The sequence below is a fragment of the Haliotis rubra genome, unplaced genomic scaffold (genome assembly GCF_003918875.1).
Source record: "Haliotis rubra isolate DU_JTF1 unplaced genomic scaffold, ASM391887v1 Scf30, whole genome shotgun sequence".
NCBI classification, from domain to species: domain Eukaryota; kingdom Metazoa; phylum Mollusca; class Gastropoda; order Lepetellida; family Haliotidae; genus Haliotis; species Haliotis rubra.
In genome coordinates this window covers 2,170,484-2,176,966 of record NW_025766969.1, presented here as the reverse complement: position 1 = coordinate 2,176,966, position 6,483 = coordinate 2,170,484, and the positions used below count along the sequence as shown (strand labels likewise).

The 6,483-nt window shown below is 37.5% G+C and overlaps 1 long non-coding RNA gene across 1 annotated transcript in view; it reads left to right on the top strand.

Annotated features, from left to right (window-relative positions):
• Positions 1-2,597: 2,597 nt before the first annotated feature.
• The window catches only part of LOC124282578, a 73,739-nt gene continuing 69,853 nt past the window's right edge, over positions 2,598-6,483 (top strand). The window contains exon 1 of the long non-coding RNA XR_006900194.1: positions 2,598-2,682. This is a non-coding gene — a long non-coding RNA (uncharacterized LOC124282578). The remainder of the gene's footprint in view (positions 2,683-6,483) is intronic.

Below are 6,483 nucleotides of genomic sequence, written 5' to 3'. Positions count from 1 at the left end.
TGCCTTAAGGAACCAATGTGAACACGTTTGGTATCTTCTGACTGCTTTTGTAATCCTTTCAAATAAAACTTTAGCAGAGCTTGCAGCAAGTCGACTGACCACAAATCCCGATAGGTGATGTTAATTGTATAGACACAGCAATTAACTTCATGTAACGGACAGTCCATAGAAAGTTTTAAAGAAATAGATTCATTAAGTAAATAATTTTCATTTTGGGGAAAGACTGTTTAGTTGTTGAACTGGCCACCATTTTTCTAAAGGTAAATCGCATATTTCCCCATAAATGAAAACAGGATTTTCAGAAAGATCAGAGGAAGAAGAAGAAATGGGTCTGCCTCTCTGCTCATGTAAAGGTTCCTGATGAGCTCCGGTTTTGCGTTCAACTGGCTCACAGTGCATGTGAATTTTAAGGTGACAGAGAACCCAGGCACTCTCCTGATCTGCATTAAGAGATCAGGAGGTACTACACCAAGGGTACTGAGAACAATGAGGTAACTGATGACTGTGTACTTGGGATGAAAGCAAGACGTTTCAGAGGCAAGGTCCGCATATTTAGCATACTTTTTCTGAATCTTACCAATCATACTGCTGTCAAAAGGGACAGAAGATTCAATGATATAAATAAATTAATTGGCATATTCAAAAAGGACAATATCAGGTTTGTTGGCAGGAATTCTTTTTAGGCTGTATATGGCCCTATTCCAAAGCAGTTTAAAAGCATGATGTTCCATGATACCCTGGACATGTTCAGGGTCATACCATGCATGGACCTCAGAGTCAAAGCCAATGGCATGGCGAAGACAGTAGTAGAAGCAATGAGCCATGCCATCATGTCTTTTAAGATATGCTGTTTCTGCCAAGGAAGGGGATCCACTGACAAAGTGATGGGCACAGTCTCTGTAAATTCATTGCAAAGTTGACATTTCATATTGATATTTTGTTTAAGAATCACATTTTGGCAGCAAAAAGGAAGCCCTCAGTTTCACATTTAAGACCGGCTGACTTCATCATCATATTATGTTTTACAGATTAAGATAAAAAAAGCAGAGAGGGTTCGGGTGATCCTGGCACAGTCTGGTAAGGCTCATGATCAGCTCAGGGCCCTTGCCCCCTCTACACGCAGCCCAGACAGCGAGTGGGACTTCTCCCAGGAAACGCTACCTAGTGAAACTCTTCAAGAACTTTCAGGAGAATGTGAAGGCTCCCCAACACTGCAACTTCTGCGTTACCCAGAGTGTCAGAAGGGCTGTGCTCCCGATGGAGAACCTGGGCACTCTCCTGATCTGCACCAAGAGATCAGGAGGTACCAAACCAAGGGCACCGAGAACAATAGGGAGCCTGATGACAGTGTATTGGGATGCAAGCGAGACATTTCAAAGGAGAGGTCCACATATTTAGTATGCTTTTCCTGAATCTTGCCAATCACGTTGCTGTCAAAAGGGACAGAAAATTCAATGATATAAATAAATTCATTGGCTTTATCAAAAAGGACAAGATCAGGTTTGTTGGCTGGAATTCTTCTCAGGCTGTATATGGCCCTATTCCACAGAAGTTTGAAAGCATGATTTTCCATGATGCCCTGGACATGTTCAGGGTCATACCATGGATGGACCTCGGAGTCAAAGCCGCAGGCAGTAGTAGACGGTAGTGGAAGCAACGAGCCATGCCATCATGTCTTTCAAGATATGCTGTTGGTGCCGCTGACAAGGTGTTGGACAGTCTCTGTAATGTCACTGCAAAGTCGACATTTCATATTATTAGTATAATTATTAGAGCTGTGCAGTATAACCGGTTTACCGGTATTTACCAGTTTAGATTTGAAAACGATACATATTGCGATACGCTGATTGGAACCGGTATTTTGACATGCAATCGGGAAAACTTCGTAACACTCAGAAATCTTAAAATATTTCCTTTTTTCACACTGGAAGTCAAGTTAAGTTCAGTTTCAAGTTGTGTTCTTAATTTATGTTCAAGTGTTTCGCAATGTTTTGAATCTGAATGTTTTAAATATTTACATATTTAATTAATGACTAGTGATATCTGACATGTCCTGTCTAAAATCTCAGGTCTTTTTTCGAGAGTGGAGAAACTAGTTCAAACTGATGTTCAATTGTTCTTTTCCTTGTTTCTCCCAATTGTGCAGATTGATGCTCATGATGTTGATAACTGGATTGTCTGGTCCAGACTCAATTATTTACAGACCGCCGCCATATAGCTGGAATATTGCTGAGTTCAGAGTAAATCTAAACTCACTCACTCACTCACTTTTCCTTGTTTCATTTGTGCCAAATATTATTTTCCTTTTTTATTTTGTCATGGTTAAAAGTTTTTATTAAAGATTAATCAAGCATAGTGATTTTATCGTGTTTTTACTTAATAAACCAAGCATTAACTTGATTATAAGTAAAAAAAATTTGTTAAAAAGAACTTCTTGCAATATATTGCAATACATATCTCAATATATGCTTTCGCATCGCAATATGACAGCAGAGAGGTCGGGTGGTTTATTATTATTATTATTATTATTATTATTCAGTATATGTATGCTCTCTTACTATGTACCATTTAATCCTTTCTATTTATCTATTTTTTGCAGATAGAACAGACAAAATACCTATGAATTCCATCAAAACTATAGTTTGTGAACCTTTAGATGGTCATGAAGAATATCACATGATGGTATGTATACTTCAAAGTGACAATATGTTCTTAAAATGGAGATCTTCGATCTATAAGTTGTCGTTCCACCATTATCCCCTGCTATGTTATACAGGGGATACAATAATCAATATGTCTCTCTGTCTGTTATCATTTTTTTTTTATGTTTACATAAACTGATTGGTATTCTTTTATCAAACTTTGCACACACAAAAAAACAGGTTGTCAGCTGGTACCTTATGTTATTTGAAAATTATTTTTTTTAATGTTTGATGGTAACAAATTTGACTTAGACTCTGGTCATAATAGGGTGTGTTTCCAGATCACATCTCTAAAACTAAGAGATATTCTTTCATGAAACTGTGAACACAAACCAGGTTGTCAGTATGCTGTTCAGGGATTTTTAGAATTTTTTTCTTTTCGTAGCACTAAGTTTGATTCAGTTCCTAGATATGTATTTTTCTGGAGCATATTATACTGTTCACACTTTGCTTAGGATCAAAACATGGATTCAACAGAAAACTGTATGTGGTGGTGTGGTCAGATTTGGTTTAAATATCTAAGCTTATTGTAAGCATGGATCCTAGGTTTCAGCTTGTCATTTCAACTTGTCTAACCTATACCTGCTATTCACAAGTGTTGTGTACTTGTCAATGACTCGTTCCATGATTTGCAAAATGGTTGATTGGTGCCATGAAAAACATTTTTATAGTTACTTGTGTATCAAGTTCATAAGGTTAGATAAAGTGAGTGTTTGCCTAAAGAAGGGTTACCATATTACTATTTATCCAGTTTTAAATGGATACAATTGCAAATTATAAATCTACGTTTAAGTAAAGTTGTGAATTTTTGTGATCGTTAGGTGAGGTGAGGTGAAATTGGCCCGGTGAATTAAGCCCGACAGCCACTTCACTACTCAACACCTGGAACCCCTTGCCGATCGCCCTGCTCGCTGTTGCGAAGCTAATTAGTGCTATTCACACCTGATTTCCCTGGCAGGTTTCGGGGATGACAGCAAACTGTCTAGTCGTACAAACAAGCTGTGATTGTTTAATTGTGTTGTAAAGATACAAGTTAAAAGAAAGCATGTGTGAGTATCCAAAGGGTTCCGACTAGCACCTTTACCTGACAGGTAGATGGAATTTACCTGCCAGTTATCCCACACCTGGGAGGGCGTTTCTTACCGGAACTACGGTATACCCTCGTACTTCGGTCCTGACGATAAGGGATGTGCGAGAGGTACCGTGTCAGTACCCGAGGGCCCTTTGGACCTTTACCGTAGTTCCTCCAGCAACCACAAGACGATAATCTTCGTTCCACAGTTTTATTAACACTGTGTTGCTGGTCCAACCTACTCTATTTGTCACATAATTAGAAGACTTCAGCTGGGAAGCTTCAGTCTCAGTCGAAATGCTGGTGCTTTGAGTTTGTTTCTTAGTACGAAAGTTAGTGACAGTGAGAGGAGAGCTGATGCGCCCTAGACCCCAGGCTTGGGGTTCCTAGGAGCACACTCGTTCTCGGCTTCAAGTCTCGCACCACTCTCCCGTCTCTGAGCTTTGCTCCAGCTTAAACCTGGGTTCCTACGTCACAGCCAACACCCTTTTTCATTTTTTCTATTGGTCAATAACCCATAACCTGACTATCTATTACTCTCCCCCACCTATATTTCGTACCCCCACTACCATATTTGCAAGACCGTGAGGTGTATTCCAGGAATATCAGAGTTTCTCTCCCCTAACCATATATGACTCGTATAGTACCAAGATCTGGTAGCAAGGTCCCGGACACGCCGCTCAATCTTGATAGTCTAACAAGTTTTCCCTACCTAAGCTATGAGTCACCTTGCCCCCATCAGCTTTAACGACCTACTTTCATGTTTATTACCTCCGCTACTGACTTCCTACCTTACAACGTTATTAATCACTTCACATCTTAAATATATTATTAAATCCTCTCATAATTTGTATCTTATCACCTCTTAATCACTGTTATTAATAATGTCAATTGTATATCTATTATTGCAGCAAGTACCATAATCTTATGCCTATAATATGAGTACATATCATGCATTGCAACGTTTTATGTAATTTTATTGCGAGTTTCTCATGTAGACCTTTGACGGCTTGTACATTTATATTTTATCAACATATGTATGCATTCTTTGTATATAAGAGATGAGACATACATAAACAAATTCTCTCTCCCATATCATTGTGTGAGGTTTAATTTTACAAAACATCTATGACAATGACATACTGTAATTTACTTACATGCTTTATGATCTTCTACAATATTAGCGTTTTTGCCGATACATTTCTAGTGTAAACTGTATATTTCAAGAAAAGTACTATTACGCTAGTCTCTGACTAACAAAGAGCACATTCATAACTTTGTTCCATCTAGATTTAATGCAAAAACATACGTTATCATACGAACATACATATAAAAATTGTATAATACAGATTCCTTGTATAGACATGAAACAAAGAGTCATGTGTTAGGGCGTCATCAAATTTCCCCAATAGAACGTGCGGTATCCCAATTGTTCAATATAGTGGCTGATCATTTGTTGTCTATGACCAATCGTATCATGAGATACCTGTCACAGAGGAAGGGACAGGTGATGGGGCGTGGGCGAAATTTCTGAAGACCACGTTTGGTCACTCAACAGCTGGATAGAGATTGATTTTTGGCTATGCTGTTGACCAGTCGATATGCTGGGTTTCGGCTTTATCAACTCAAGCTATCATGTAACAGTTTGTGTATTGTAAACAGACGTGTACATAATCGTAATGATCTATGAAATATACACATAAGACAAATAGGAGTAGATAGATCTGAGAGATCGAAAACACATTTTAATGTTTTTGATAAGTAAACAAAGTGATTGAAATCCAACCATTGAGTAGAGATAGTATTTATTTTCATATACATTTTGTGCACACAACTAGTACATAAAACATAATGGTTTGCTGTACATGTAAATATAATTTTCACCTTGATACGAATGAATTTCCAAATTAAAGTACACATATTATAGAATTTAAAAAGTGACACAATACTGAATTATTATAATGTATAAACTTGCAGTTTAATGCCCCCAAATATTTATGAAGATGGGTGTGCCTATATTTATACTGAATGTAAACGAGATTCATAAGATTACAGATGTGCTTGTATGCATAAACATTAGAGAGAGGGGCGTGACTCCATAAAGCAAGTTGTCCAATGATATAACATCGCATCTGTTTATTTTACACTTGTCACAGGACAAACCTTTCAACAAGGGCGTAACTACACATGCATTCTACCGGAGGCTGTTATTTCAAGGTCGAAAGAGGTGTTCGCTTATCTCATTACTGTGATCTGATTGAATGATTATGCGCGTGTATATAGTTACCGTAACTGATATACTATCCAGCTTTTATTGACGATGGATCAATAGAGACTGTGTTCATTGATACACGTGATAATTACACCGGATTTGATAATTACAGAGATCAAATACAAATGTTTTACACAATGCTCATGTAAATTGCATAGAAAACTGACAATTCAAATCAACATGTAACTTTCAACAGCGTGAACATAAATGCTTGAAATACCTTTGTATGGTTTACATGTAATAACTCACTCACTCACTTCTGGCTATGTATAAGAATCTTTTGATTTACCAACTTACTGTGTTTTGTAACAAACGTAGTAAAAGATTTCATTGTTGTAATAACACTGACATGTATATATATTCGATGCAAAGGCGCGACTTATCACTTTATATTAGGTAACATTATCAACTTTAGATTATGGAAAATAACTAGTTAC